This window comes from Esox lucius, chromosome 8 (genome assembly GCF_011004845.1).
Source record: "Esox lucius isolate fEsoLuc1 chromosome 8, fEsoLuc1.pri, whole genome shotgun sequence".
In the NCBI taxonomy this organism is placed as follows: Eukaryota; Metazoa; Chordata; class Actinopteri; order Esociformes; family Esocidae; genus Esox; species Esox lucius.
In genome coordinates, this window is record NC_047576.1 from 2,399,046 (window position 1) to 2,414,670 (window position 15,625).

The 15,625-nt window shown below is 45.6% G+C and overlaps 1 protein-coding gene across 2 annotated transcripts in view; it reads left to right on the forward strand.

The window, feature by feature from the left end:
* Positions 1–15,625, forward strand: part of ptprsa (protein tyrosine phosphatase receptor type Sa) — a 237,838-nt gene that overhangs the window by 22,375 nt on the left and 199,838 nt on the right. The gene's annotated exons all lie outside the window — the stretch shown is intronic.

Sequence of the window (15,625 nt, forward strand, 5' to 3'; positions counted from 1 at the left end):
TCGTTATTAGCATTTCTGCCTTTTAGCGGAAGACGGCGTGTGCAGAACCATCTTATTAATGATATTGAGACGAACGGCACCGGTGTCGGCGTGCTGATTAACCTGCTGCGGAGGATTCTTTCACTTTTTTTTTTTTTTATCCGTTGCAGCATTTGATATATGGCACGTTTTAAAAGCATGGTCGAATGCAATCACAGGCTCTTTCATTGCGCAGGGGGCTAAGACCACTCAAGATTGCCTGCAGCCCCAAGGGGGGCCATCCTTCAGAAAATATTGACTGTCGGACAGTGAGTGCTTGTGTGGATAAGTCTGTGGTGTGTGTGTGGGGCGTGTGTGTGGTGAGGTTGGGGGGTGGCAGGGAAGGGTGTGGGGGAGAATATATGAAAGAGTGAGAGGTTGCCTCTGTGATGTGATGTGTGTGTGTATGTGTGGGGGGGGCGGGTTTATCACTGCTCATGAAAGATGTCCTTTGACGTGTGTTGCCAGTACAATGAAATCAAGAGTCACCCAGGGGGCAAAGGTTGCAGCCTTGTAAATATGGCGTACAGTAATTTTTTTTCCTATTTTCACTATTCCTGTTTCTGTTCTTGCTCTCGGACAAGGAGTGGCTCCGGCGGTGACATCTCACCTGCCATCTCGCAGTTTTATTGGACGTGTCTCCGTCTGTTGTCTCGGTCTGTTGTCTCCGTCCGTCACCCCTGGCTTTCCCTTTCACGTGCTTTTATCATGAGCACTAAATCACAGTTTTACGGCCCGGGTCTTCGTAGCCTTCGTTCCGGACACCTATTCTCTATTACGCCTTAGCCCTCTTCTCCGTTTGAGTTGTGGGAAAGCAAACCGCCATTTCTTTTATGGGAAGTTTGCCTCGGAACCATTAGGGACTGAGATAGCGGCGCGGCCTGGCAGTAACGTGACGGTTCTGAAAGCTTCCCCTCTGCTGTGGATTGGAGTGGAACGGCCCGGGCAACTTATCTCTGGATGACTGCTGTTTTCCCCTGTTGAGTGGTCCCTCCGGCAGACCTCTTCATTGCCTGTTACCACTTCCCCGGTGGGGGGGGGGGGGTTCCTGACTCCCACCCCCACCACAGAAGACCTTTCTTTTACCTTGCTGCCAGAGCACAGCTGTTGATCCCTGTGTGTATGTGAGTGTCTGTGTGTGCGTCCGTATGTGTGAGTGTGCGTGTGCATGTACGCACACATGCACACGCACACACTTATGTACAAGACTCTGAAGGCTCATAACAGCTCCTAATTGGTTGGAAACAAAGCAAGTGCTCTGTCCCTCCTGCTCTGGGGAAGCGAACTATAAAACCCACTGTGCACTTAAGGCAGCTGACTGGATTTCTGAAATGCGGTTTGCACGAGACATTTCATTGTTGACCAGTTTTATTGGAAAACATCCATGTATCTCAAATTTTCAGGCATTTATTAAGTAGGAATATCCCCCCTTGGCATGCGAAAGAGGTTTGCCCACAGCTTCATCTGTAATAAAGGGGAACCCTAACAATCGTCTCAAGATTCCTCCCAGCCATCGCTGCCACATCCATTTTCCTCTTCCCTTTGGGTGGTTGGGGGATGTCAGGCACAAGAAGCCTGGTGGTGACTTACAGGGCAGTGTTAAAACACAGTCCGGGAGCTTGTGAGGCTGTGAGCAGCGTCGGGGTGTGAAAGCATGCTGGCCGCGACCCCTCAGCCTCCCCTGGCTTTCACACACCGTGTCAGCAGTCCACTGTCGTCTCTTACATGGTCCCCATGGAGGCTGAGGTCCTGCCCTTCTAAACACTGTCTCTCCCTGCTAGTTAATACCCCCGGGACAGATAATAATGGTTTAATCCTCTTATCTGGGCCCTGTCGCTGCCCTTCACAGCTCCCCCTCCCAGCTCAGCGACTCCTCCCCTAAGGGTCACTCACTCCTGCGAGAGGACGCCTCCAGGACTATTTCGGCCCACTCACCGGGGAGGGACAGTAGCACAGCTAGCTAATGTAGCTAACATGCTTTAGCAACACAGATATGCCTCTTCATGCACCGCGTCTGTTCTTTTAGCATAGCCTGTCTCTACCACTGTATACATATCCCACATCTGCAAAAACAACCACTTATTTAAACCAGTATAAACATACATGTACCTGCCAACATAGTAGATTACCTGTACATAATAGCAACGACCACCACACAGATTTTCTACATTTAGGCGAGTAGATCCTTGGCACACTGCTCTCTTGCTCTGTCTCTCTGACTGGTTGAAGGTAGACTAACCCCATGTGTGATGACTGGTTTTAGACAGACTAACCCCATGTGTGATGACTGGTTTTAGACAGACTAACCCCGGTGTGATGACTGGTTTTAGACAGACTAACCCCATGTGTGATGACTGGTTGAAGGCAGACTAACCCCATGTGTGATGACTGGTTTTAGACAGACTAACCCCATGTGTGATGACTGGTTTTAGACAGACTAACCCCATGTGTGATGACTGGTTTTAGACAGACTAACCCCATGTGTGATGACTGGTTTTAGACAGACTAACCCCAGTGTGATGACTGGTTTTAGACAGAATAAACCCCATGTGTGATGACTGGTTTTAGACAGACTAACCCCATGTGTGATGACTGGTTTTAGACAGACTAATCCCAGTGTGATGACCAGTTGAAGACAGACAAACCCCGGTGGGATGACTGATTTTAGACAGACTCATCTCAGTGTCATGACTGGTTGAAGAGAGACTAACCCCATTGTGATGACTGATTTTAGACAGACTAATCTCAGTGTCATGACCGTTTGAAGACAGACTAATCCCAGTGTGATGAGTTGAAACAAGGCCTCTGTGTCTGTCTCTCTCTCCGAGGGATTAGTTCTGTACACATATTACCTGTCTCAGCTCCCCATCCAACCACAGGTGATGACTCGTTCAGTGGCAGCTGGGGGAGGGGTGGACACAACAGTGGAATGCAGCCGCAAGACCTGGATTTCTCTTCCGCACTGAGGCCTCCCTCCCTCCCGCTCTTTGAGGAAATCACTGATCTAGCAGTAAGATTAGAGGGAGCGATAGTGTAGAAACCACGTGGTCACCTCAAGAAAGAGGGGATGCTTTCCAAAGGTACTCCAGCCATGGTCCTGCTCATCACACACAAGGACTCGTCCACAGCCATTCACACAACAAGTCTGGTTAATGTCCAGTTCAGCGCCATCTTATGTCTGCATCCGACACCCAGAAGGAGAGGGGTGATTGGCTATTGGAGAAGTGGGATGGAACTTATTTGTCAGTGTTATTGGGCGGCACAACAAAACGATGTAACGCACAGCTTGACAGAAAAGCCAGTAACATGTAGTGGAACTATTTATTTTTCTTGAGGAGCCAGTGACATCAGGGCTATTTATTCAAACTCATGTCAAGGAGGGATTTTAAAGACAATAACGGACTTGACAACTTCAGATATGTTTCTGGGAGAAAAACTGGCTGATCTCACACTATAACCTTCTTCTGCGTTTACTCCTCAAAGTGCTTCCTCTCCTTTCAGTTAAGTTACGTTTAAGTGCATTCAGATTGAAAGCTGAGAGATGCACATCTTTAAATAGAATAGTAGGCGAGAGCGTGGAGAAAAGACACAAAGAAAGGGAGGGAAAAAAAACAAGTTGATCTTTGATGTCGGCGCATTTTACTCACAAGCCCTTCAGGCGAAGCCTTGATAAGATTCCTGGATCGATAAATCGCAAGGGATTTAGATGAGCATTTCTCTCCAGGGTTTATTCCTGCTGTTTTTCCTCTGTCGTGTTCCATGCCCCTGGAGTGTATCTCTGTTTGCTCTTCGGTTTGTTATACTCTGGTTGCATTCTCATTGTGCCTAGCGGCTTGCTCTTAACAACATGATGATTACTCTTATAGAAAAGCACCTCTCGGGGGTGGGAAGAGTTAGGTTGCGGTTGGAAAATAATGGCCCCTACGGGATTAAGTGACGGTGGTGAGGCAGTATAGGATTCTCCCTGGCTCCATCAACAAATCAATTTAGGGATGGAAAGACAAAAAGAGAGAAAAGAATGATTGGAGTCTGCCCTCAAGCTGAACACTGTGGTAAAAAAATCTGCAGGTGAGTCCAAGATCACTATCCAATCAATGAGTGTGTTACTGGAACACAGGCCATTGATGATTTACTATTACTGGCCTGTGTGGTTGTATCGCCTGGCTATTTGAAGATGAGTGAACAAACTGTAAGTAACTCTGGATAAGAGTGTCTAGTAAATGACTTAAATGTAAATAAAAAACCTTCCCTTGCTGTTGGAAGCCAGACTGTTCTCTGAAACATCTGTATATTTCTTCTCTCGCCAAATTCAGATTCACACTTTTATTTCGATCCCCTTTAGCTTTTTCCAATGAATAGTGGCCCTGGGCTCCACAAACTGGAATTATGTTTATATACACTCACCTAAAGGATTATTAGGAACACTTGTTCAATTTCTCATTAATGCAATTATCTAATCAACCAATCACATGGCAGTTGCTTCAATGCATTTAGGGGTTTGGTCCTGGTCAAGACAATCTCCTGGACTGAATTTCAGAATGGGAAAGAAAGGTGATTTAAGCAATTTTGAGCGTGGCATGGTTGTTGGTGCCAGGCGGGCCAGTCTGAGTATTTCACAATCTGCTCAATTACTGGGATTTTCAAACACAACCATTTCTAGGGTTTATAAAGAATGGTGTGAAAAGGGAAAAACATCCAGTATGCGGCAGTCCTGTGGGCGAAAATGCCTTGTTGATGCTAGAGGTCAGAGGAGAATGGGCCAACTGATTCAAGCTGATAGAAGAGCAACTTTGACTGAAATAACCACTCGTTACAACCGAGGTATGCAGCAAAGCATTTGTGAAGCCACAACACGCACAACCTTGAGGCGGATGGGCTACAACAGCAGAAGACCCCACCGGGTACCACTCATCTCCACTACAAATAGGAAAAAGAGGCTACAATTTGCACAAGCTCACCAAAATTGGACAGTTGAAGACTGGAAGAATGTTGCCTGGTCTGATGAGTCTCGATTTCTGTTGAGACATTCAGATGGTAGAGTCAGAATTTGGCATAAACAGAATGAGAACATTGATCCATCATGCCTTTTTACCACTGTGCAGGCTGGTGGTGGTGGTGTAATGGTGTGGGGGATGTTTTCTTGGCACACTGTAGGCCCCTTAGTGCCAATTGGGCATCGTTTAAATGCCACGGCCTACCTGAGCATTGTTTCTGACCATGTCCATCCCTTTATGACCACCATGTTCCCATCCTCTGATGGCTACTTCCAGCAGGATAATGCACCATGTCACAAAGCTCGAATCATTTCAAATTGGTTTCTTGAACATGACAATGAGTTCACTGTACTGAAATCGCCCCCACAGTCACCAGATCTCAACCCAATAGAGCATCTTTGGGATGTAGTGGAACGGAAGCTCCGTGCCCTGGATGTGCATCCCACAAATCTCCATCAACTGCAAGATGCTATCCTATCAATATGGGCCAACATTTCTAAAGAATGCTTTGAGCACCTTGTTGAATCAATGCCACATATAATTAAGGCAGTTCTGAAGGCGAAAGGGGGTCAAACACAGTATTAGTATGGTGTTCCTAATAATCCTTTAGGTGAGTGTATATGTATTTATTTCCAATCTTATTTGCAGTGTTTAGATGAACACGTCACACTTTATACCTGACAGATGGAGAAGTAATTTCTTGAATGTTTTATTTGTGTGTTTATTTCACCACAGATTAAGGCTGTATATCTCCTTTTCTCCGACCCAAATGAAATATCCTCTCTCTCGTTCACCATCCCTGTAGGCCATGTGGTCCCAGGGTGGCTTAAAGAGAGAGTTCAGTGTTACTATGCCAGATTTCATCCTCTATTATATGTCATCATAGGGCACGACGAAAGCTAATTTCTGTGAGTTTCAGGGCAATCGGCTCATGGCGCCTTTAAATCCCCACTGAGAGGCTGGGATTGCCCTTAATGGTGGCTCACGCCCTGATGGCCAGTAATGTAAGAGCACGTCGGCCTGTCCGCGGAGTGCGTGGGATCGGGCCGCCGTAGGCCGATCCTGGCAGGGTGTCGTGCAGCGTAAGCTGGGTCAGGATGCAACACATCATCGGTGAGTTTGCTGGATACGGGCTACAGGGTTGGTGCTGTGTGTAGGGCCCGTGGCAATCGGACTGGTGCAGGGTAGCGTGGAGTAAGCAATGAAACAGTGTAGTGTAGACGGACTGTCTGGGTGTATTTTGGGCCTGTCCACTTCGATTGGGGTTGAGACGTTGACTGTCTTCCCACAGGGGGTCCTAACTAGCATGACCGTTCTATTTAGGAACGTCTAACTGGAACTGTCGTTCTGGCTCAATATCTTTGACAAATGGTTGTGGTTACCATAGCGTTTCATCATGCTCCCCGCTCAGTTCTTTTCAACTTCCAAAGCGTATTCCTCTGATAATAGCGCCCACATCACGTTCACACTGGCATTGATTTCTTTCGCACCTTATTTTGATTCATCAGTCTCACAAATGTACCCATCTATTGTTTGGCAGCTACGGTCAACTACTCCTTGATGGGTTGAACGGCAATTCAGTGTTTCTCTGCAGAAATCCCGTTCCGTCTGGGGCTCAAACTTGAGGTGAACGGGGAACAGGTATTTCCGAGAGCCTCTCAGGCTTTTGGTTGTTGAGGAAATCCGTAAGGTTATGGGAACCGCCTCCTTGCTCCACATCTTCAAGCTCCTCGCCTGCTGGAGTGAGTTTAAGAGGCCACCGGCACCGCCTCTGGTGTTTCAGGTCTGGTTAATCTTTTGATTAGGTTAATCCAGCCGATGCTTTGCTAGAGAGAAACCCTGAGGCCTGCCTCAGAAAACCCTGTACCAGAGGAGTTCCACTGCAGTCTCTACAATAGTGAGGCGGGGGTTGTCGCCCTTCACTTACACACCCAGTCCTTCTCCTGCCCACACCGAGAGAGATGCATTCTGGGTGTTCTACTCAGACGCCGTCACAACAGGGCCAGTTAAATCAAGCTCACGGACAATCCATGTGGTGATTTTCTTTTCATCCAGGGCAAGGCGTAACCTGTGATGATGTAACTCGTCACCAGAGTTGGGATTAATTCCATTTCAGTCCAGTCATTGAAGTTAATCGACCGAATTAAAACGAAATTGACCCAAACATTTTCTAATCACTGTTTCTATTCACATTTACATCAGTTTACTTGGGCTTGTTTGAGTTCCAGACTATTTAACGCCTTCTTTTTTTGTGACTGCGAGAGCTGTAAAAAGGCTATGTCGTTGAGGGAGTGTGGGCAAACGTAAGAGACAGTTCTTTACCGTCATTAGTGATCGCTAGCAAGCAGTTTGTATCCATAGAAGTTAGCCGGTCTGTGTATGTTGGTCTTCAGATACGCTGTATCAACATTTCTGGAGATCTGTCAGAGGAATAGCGTGGAACATGACTTTGTGGCTGGAGAGGCTAGTGACGACAACCACCACACCAAAAACAATGTGATTTTCAGCAGCTATTCCCTGCAGAACACGCAGTATTCCTCGATGACCAGAAAGAAATTATTATCCGTTGTTCCTGTTTGGTTTGTTCCACTTTCTGACTTTTCCGACAATGTTTGAACTTTACTTTAAGTGCTGTTATGCCCTACCATTTGCCTATTACTAGTACTTTTACCCATTAGCATATTGGCCATGGGGTAGCATTTTATGGGAAATGTGTATTGTGGAACTGTGTACTTTTGGGTAATTAAAGATGGCTTTTTATGTTAATTGTGGTTATGTTGAAAATTATAACTGCCACTTGTTTCCTTTTCTCACAAGCCATATGACCACAAGGTCCCTTGGTGATTTAAATAAAACAGATCAAAGTGATCAAAGAAAGACCAGAATCTTTGAATTCAGCTCTCTGACTGAAGCCTTTTGGCTAATTGTAATGTATTGTGTATATCTGTGTTTATTAACTGGGTGCTTCGATTCCAGAATAATGACTGACTTATAGCCAGGGTATATGCAACTATATACCACATAATTGTGTTGGTAACTTGTTCATAATGGCATTAAGGCCTCTTGTTATAATTTTCCATATACCATGGCCAGGCGCTGTCCAGGCACTCCGCGATTAGTCGTGCCTAAGAACAGCTCTTACCATGGTTTCTTGGTATATTCCATATACCGCAGCTTTCCAACAGTCAGCATCCCGAATTATAAACGTAATGTACACAGTATACTTGTAAATGCTGTAAATATGGGTATTTTAGAACACAACCTACTGTATTGCTTGCGATTCAACATAATTTTCAAACGTCATTGTTCTCTCAGAGGGAATGTTTTTAAAGCTCCTCTCTCCTCACATAAGACAGGAACAGTTGTGTCCGGAGCCCCGGCCAATGAGCCAGCATTTCCAGAACACAACGAGGCGGAAAGGAGGAAGGTTTTAAAAATAAATCTGGCACCGACATCAATTGCGTCTGGAGTGAACTGTGCTGCGTGTTCCTCTTGTGGCTCCCCCATGGGTTTCTGGGTAGCAGGCGAGTCGGGTGACCATGCGTTGTTACTCAGAGGGACAGCATGACATGGTACTGATGGAACATCGCACCTCCGTCTCCTTCCGACCACACTGCCTCAAGTTACGCCGGGCCATCTCACTAAATGGGTTTTCAATTTTTAATTTGCTGCTCAGGAACGGAGATCACATCTTTTGAGGATAGCACAGCTGTAATTTATCTTAACTCCCCTGTGAAGATGGAGTTGCGTTGGAGAAACCAGGAAGTTCAGTGAAAGGTGCTTGCATTGTTTTGTTGTGGATCACCCCAGGGCTTCATGGGTACATATTTAGGGCAGAGGAGTGGGCCCTTGGCAAGAACCGGAAGAAAAGAATCCCTCATGTAACATCAAAGAAGTATGTTATGATTCCATGTTTTGTCCAATACCCAAGAAGCATCTTGTGTTGACCTACATACATTGAAAGATGTACTGGGAGTCTTATAAAGTTTTTACAAAAGGATGCACACTTGAAGTGGGAAGTATGGGCATCAGAATCCAATTCGCACACAGCATACTTACAGCGAGCTGTCTCAACTGAACAAACCCACTCTAAATCCCAGCTGCCTTCCCATCCCTGTAATCTCCAGTGAATACAGTGAAGGTCGCACTACTTACTGATAAATTTCCCCTTGATCGACAAACGTCCCTCCACTGTCCCCACGCAAATGTGCTGTCACTCCAATCACTCCTGTCCCATTTAGCACTGACGTGTGTGGGGGCTTCATCCATGGAGCCAGTGGTGGCACACTTGCCACGATCTGTCCTCTTTTATTAAGTTCGCCATCAAAGCCGCCACTTATCCACAGCAGAGAGTCTGGTTGGAGGCTGGTTGGGAGCTGGCTGGAGGCTGGTTGGGGGCTGGCTGGAGGCTGGTTGGTGGCTGGTTGGGGCTGGTTGGGGGCTGGCTGGAGGCTGGTTGGAAGCTGGTTGGGGGCTGGCTGGAGGCTGGTTGGGGGCTGGCTGGAGGCTGGTTGGGGGCTGGCTGGAGGCTGGTTGGGGGCTGGCTAGAGGCTGGTTGGGGGCTGGTTGGAGGCTGGTTGGGGGCTGGTTAGGGGCTAGTTGGGGGCTGGCTGGAGGCTGGTTGGGGGCTGGTTAGGAGCTGGTTGGAGGCTAGTTGGGGGCTGGCTGGAGGCTGGTTGGGGGCTGGCTGGAGGCTGGCTGGAGGCTGGGGGTGGTGGTGTGCTATCATGCCGCTCATCCTTAATGAGGGTGGATTAGAGGGGATGATCCGGGCTTTGCAGACCCCCGGTTCAGGGCTGGGGAGGTCAAAGCTCTGGGAAGGTTCGGAATTCCATACCACACAAATCCGGCAGCAGTAGATAATAGTAATAATAAACAAAATGACTCGCACTGATTATTTTTCCTCCGCGATTTGTTTATATCGCTCAATTATCCGCAGAGTCGTCACATGTGAGGGAAGGACAAAGGATGTTTGGAAACCCAATTCTCCACCAATTTGTTGTTACTCTTTGGTCTTTCAAAGAGGATTGTCAGGAATACAACTGACTGTCACTATCTATGAGCGTGCATTAAATACGGGTGACTTAGGTCCCAGTTTCCACCACAGGCCGTTTTTAAAGGCTTGTTTTTCGGGCCCTCCATCCTATTTGATGGGTTCTATAGCGTTTGCCAAACAGCTAATCTGGAGATTTATGGGGCAATGTAAAGATGTAACTGTGATATCTTGGGGCACTGTCAGTCTGCACTGTCAGTAGGACATCCTGGGTCTGCTTCAAAATGGCCTCTCTGATACTGTAGGGAGGAATCAGGGGAATGGAGAGAGAGATGGAGTGAGAGAGAGATTGGAGGGAGGGAGATGGAGAGATAGATGATGAAAATAGAGATAAATGGAAATGGATGGAGAGAAAGCCAAAAGCTGGACACGACCGTCTGAGCAGTCAAACACGTGTGTGTGTGTGTGTGTGTGTGTGTGTGTGTGTGAGAGAGAGAGGGAGAGAAAGGGAGATGATTTATAGTAATTAATCCTCCACTGTGTCCAGTCCTCCTAGCCGAGGGACACATCTGTGACCAAATACTGCTTCCAATCCAATGTCACCAGCCTCCTACTGAAGGGCATCAACAGATATTCTAACCCTTGCTAGCAGTCATGCTGTGGGCCCTGAAAGACTAGCCCGTACATACACAAAGCAATGTCCTGTGGAAATGTGGCCCATTCTTTGCCTGCTGAAATCCATCAGGGTTTGGGGCGGTTCACTTAAACAGATTGAAGAACATTGCTTATAGTAAAACATAATAATTAGAAACGGACGACACTGAAGGTCACATGAAATACACATAACAATCAGCCGGTAAAAATGTAAGTCATCTTTAATATAGGTACAAGCAAGGGATGAATTAAAGGAAAAACCTTTGTAATGAGGAGTTTATGCACTGCAACCATTCTGCTATAATACTATAATATCCCTCTCAGTGTAGTTCTATAATATCCCTCTCTATGTAGTTCTACTATAATATCCCTCTCAGTGTAGTTCTATAATATCCCTCTCTATGTAGTTCTACTATAATAAACCCTCTCTGTGTAGTTCCACTATAATAAACCCTCTCTGTGTAGTTCTACTATAATAAACCCTCTCTGTGTAGTTCTACTATAATAAACCCTCTCTGTGTAGTTCTACTATAATAAACCCTCTCTGTGTAGTTCCACTATAATAAACCCTCTCTGTGTAGTTCTACTATAATATCCCTCTCTGTGTAGTTCTACTGTAATAAACCCTCTCTGTGTAGTTCTACTATAATATCTCTCCCTGTGTAGTTCTACTGTAATAAACCCTCTCTGTGTAGTTCTACTGTAACATCCCTCCCTGTCTAGTTCTACTATAATAAACCCTCTGTGTAGTTCTACTATAATAAACCCTCTGTCTAGTTCTACTATAATAAACCCTCTGTGTAGTTCTACTATAATATCCCTCCCTGTGTAGTTCTACTATAATATCCCTCTCTGTGTAGTTCTACTGTAACATCCCTCCCTGTCTAGTTCTACTATAATAAACCCTCTGTCTAGTTCTACTATAATAAACCCTCTGTCTAGTTCTACTATAATAAACCCTCTGTGTAGTTCTACTATAATATCCCTCTCTGTGTAGTTCTATAATATCCCTCCCTGTGTAGTTCTACTATAATATCCCTCTCAGTGTAGTTCTACTATAATATCCCTCTCAGTGTAGTTCTACTATAATATCTGTCTCTGTGTAGTTCTACTATAATATCCCTCTCTGTGTATTTATACTATAACATCCCTCTACTATAATGTCTGTGTAGTTCTACTATAATGTCTGTGTGTAGTTCTACTATAATGTCTCTGTGTAGTTCTACTATAATGTCTGTGTAGTTCTACTATAATGTCTCTGTGTAGTTCTACTATAATGTCTCTGTGTAGTTCTACTATAATATCTCTGTGTAGTTCTACTATATGTCTCTGTAGTTCTACTATAATGTCTCTGTGTAGTTCTACTATAATGTCTCTGTGTAGTTCTACTATAATGTCTGTGTAGTTCTACTATAATGTCTGTGTAGTTCTACTATAATGTCTCTGTGTAGTTCTACTATAATGTCTGTGTAGTTCTACTATAATGTCTCTGTGTAGTTCTATAATGTCTGTGTAGTTCTACTATACTGTCTCTGTGTAGTTCTACTATAATGTCTCTGTGTAGTTCTACTATAATGTCTTTGTAGTTCTACTATAATGTCTCTGTGTAGTTCTACTATAATGTCTGTGTAGTTCTACTATAATGTCTCTCTGTAGTTCTACTATAATGTCTCTCTTTATTTTCCTGTTCTTGATGATACAGTCTTATCGCTTCCTGCATTGACATTCTCAGTCACCTGGGAAAGAGTTGCTCCTCTATTGTTCATTACATATCGCAGTAATGAACATGCATCACGGTCATCAAATGTGAGCTTTCAACCACAATTTCCAACCATATATACTCATGTCTGTCACATAGATCTACATTCAGACTGTTCCCATTAAAACACTAACCATTGGAGCGTTCTTTGTGACTGAAGATCCTGCCATCTGTGCCCCAATAATTAGCCCTCTTTTAAAGTCACTTATATCCTTTCCTGTTGCCATCTTGATCCAAAATCAAGTGGGACTGCTCAGCATTTTATAAATGCCACATAGCACAATAGGATGTTAATTGTTATCATGCAGTACACCTGTATGGAGTCTTTTAGTTTGTCACCCCTCTGTATATGGGTATATGAAAGTAGCCCAAACGAATCAACAGAGTAGCCAGGGTTTAGTCTAAACACACCCAATACTATCCAGGCAGCAATATAAAAATGACCAAAGACTATCCAGAAAGATATCTAAACATCACTAGAAACTAGCCAGGGAGAAATATCAATACGACTCTAGACTATCCAAATATTGGAAAGTCATACCAAATACAAACCAGAGAGAAGTCTAAACATGACTACAGGCTAAACAGGTAGAAATCTAAACATGACTAGAGACTTAACCGGGTAGAAATCTAAACATGACTACAGATTAACCAGGTAGAAGTTTAATCATGACTTGAGGCTAACCAGGAAAGAAATCTAGTCATGACTAAAAACTAACCATGCATTTGAATGGAGATGCATTCACTCACTGCTGTGATATGTTCTGGAGTCACTGCTAAATTACTTAAATGTAAATCAGGAAACAGGAAGAGAGACTGATCAGCGATGCAACAAGGCAACAGAAAAAAAAAAAGTATTAATATCAAACAAATACTGTCTACCTACGGTCTGTTTGGCCATTGAGATTTAATGAACAAAGAGTGGCAGGTGGCTGATGAGATTGCTGTATAACATTGGCATTAATTGTCCCATCATTAACATGAACATGTACATTCCTGTGTGTGAAGCTGTAGTGTAGTGAAGGGGAGGCTTTATAGAGGCAGGTGTTCAAATTGAAGCCCCCCCCCCCCCCCAAGAAGGAGTAATTATTATTCAGGTGTCAGCTAATATAATGGCCACTGTTGCACTTATTGGCAAAAAACAGGCCCCCTAATGAAACTTCAGTCAGAGTGGCTTCAGCTGAGTGGCTCGTCTGTCTGTGGGAGACATCAACCAGACCTTATTTGTGTGTGTGTGTCTGTGTGTGTTGTGTCTGTCTGTGTTGTGTGTGTCTGTGTGTCTGTAGTGGTGGTGGTCAGAGGATCTAGCTGGACGTGGTAAAGGCTGGGACAGAGGGTCTGACTAACAAACAACTTTGAAAACACTCCTATCTGATTAAAAAGTCCCAAATAAACATTTTGAAAACGTTTCACTTGGGCCCGGCTTAAATTTTACAGGATAATAAAGTGACTTCCTGTCAGCCAAAATATAGTATATAATTTCCCAGCCAAAGGGCCTGGGCAGATTCCTCAGCACTCCAAACACTCCATGCACCCGTTACCATTGAATTATCATCCACAATCGGAAGGAAACGTTGTTATTTCCCGTCTCGTTCTACCAAACACGATTATACCCAAGCCAAGTGACATTACTTTTTGTATTCATATGGTGCTCTTCCTATTTATTTTTCCGATAACGTCATTTCACCCAAATAGAGACTGAGATGGGATGTGTGAGTGAATTAGCTTCTGCCTAACCGGTAGACAGTGGAGCACTGCCAAGACCACAGATCCTCTGCCAGTCTGATATATTAGAGCCCCCCCACACATACCCATGACCCCGCCCCTACCCCCTAATACTCCTCAGCTTCCCCTCCCGCCTTCCTCACATACCCTTAACCCTCCCGGAAGTTGGTCAGAGGCGCGGTCTTCAGAGGCGCTGCGCGTCGCGTTCAAGGCGGATCGCGGAAAAACACGCTTGTGTAAAAGGCTCCGTGTGGCGGACCAAGAAATGCGATTTAATGACGTCGAAACAGGAGTGTTGTGTGTTAACAAAACCGTAAACATGTAAAAAATGTCATAGTCCTTGTTAGGAAAATGACCCAGACCCATTCTTTGTATAATGTACAATGCTGTCACAGGGCTGGATAAAGAATATGAGAACAGCCCGAGATGGAGGCTCATCCGCGTTCCATCACCTCCCAGTTCACCGTGCGCCATGATGCTCAGCCATCTGTCTGAACAGTGACTAAACTTCATGCCAATATGTTGCAGGGTCATAAAAAAAAAAAAACAGAGAGCACTTTCCACATGAGCAGAGACGTGTCCTCGCCCTCGCTTGATTCCAAAACATGTAAGCTGCCCTCAGTGCTAGCCGTTTCCACGCTGCTACGACGCGAGGATACAGCACGGCCTAATGTTTAGTTGTGGTGTTAGCCTGTGACTACGCTACGCTAATGCAATGCTAGATTCAGTGTGATTGATGAAGTGTTCAGCTGAGGGAGCGTTTTCTGCATGGGTGGGGGGGCTGTTTTGGGGGGGGGGGGCAGGCGGTAGTGCAACAGCATGTGTGTGGAGAATAAATGGCGTACATGAAACAAATTCCCTGTGCGCTACTCTTGGCAGTCGAGTGGCTGCGAAAGGGGGGGGGGAGCGCAGTGCAGCCCAGAATGCCATACCTCCGCCCCCCCGTCCCCCACACAAACACACACGTGTACACACACAGACACACAGGGAGAGATACTCTCTCACACACATAGCTCGCCCCCGACCTCCTCTTCTGTGCCCCGGCCTAAGCTCTCTATCGGGGTTTAGCCACAACCCCACTCAGCTGTTATGATTGGCCGGTCTGAAATTCAGCCGGCCCGTCAGGATGAGGAATCGTGTCGGGCCTGCCGGCTGGTTGTCGTGGTAACTGGGGGACCTGTCTGCGAGCTGAGAACACTGAGCAATGGAGAGGGAGGGGGGAGTTAAAGGGATGTTAAAGACAAATCAGGGATGAGAAGTCCTTCCTACAGACTGTTGCTAATAAAGCAACAGGAAAACATATCAAATGGTCTTCTAGAGGCATAATAATGCTCTTCTAGAGGCTGCCCCGGAACGCAAAGTTACCAGGCCGGTGTGTTGTCACCGTGACGTCTCGTAACAGCGATCACATGTCCTCTTAACGGTGAGGCACTCTGTCCTTTTATGAAGACAACCCTTGTCACGCTCACCAGCCGTGGCGCA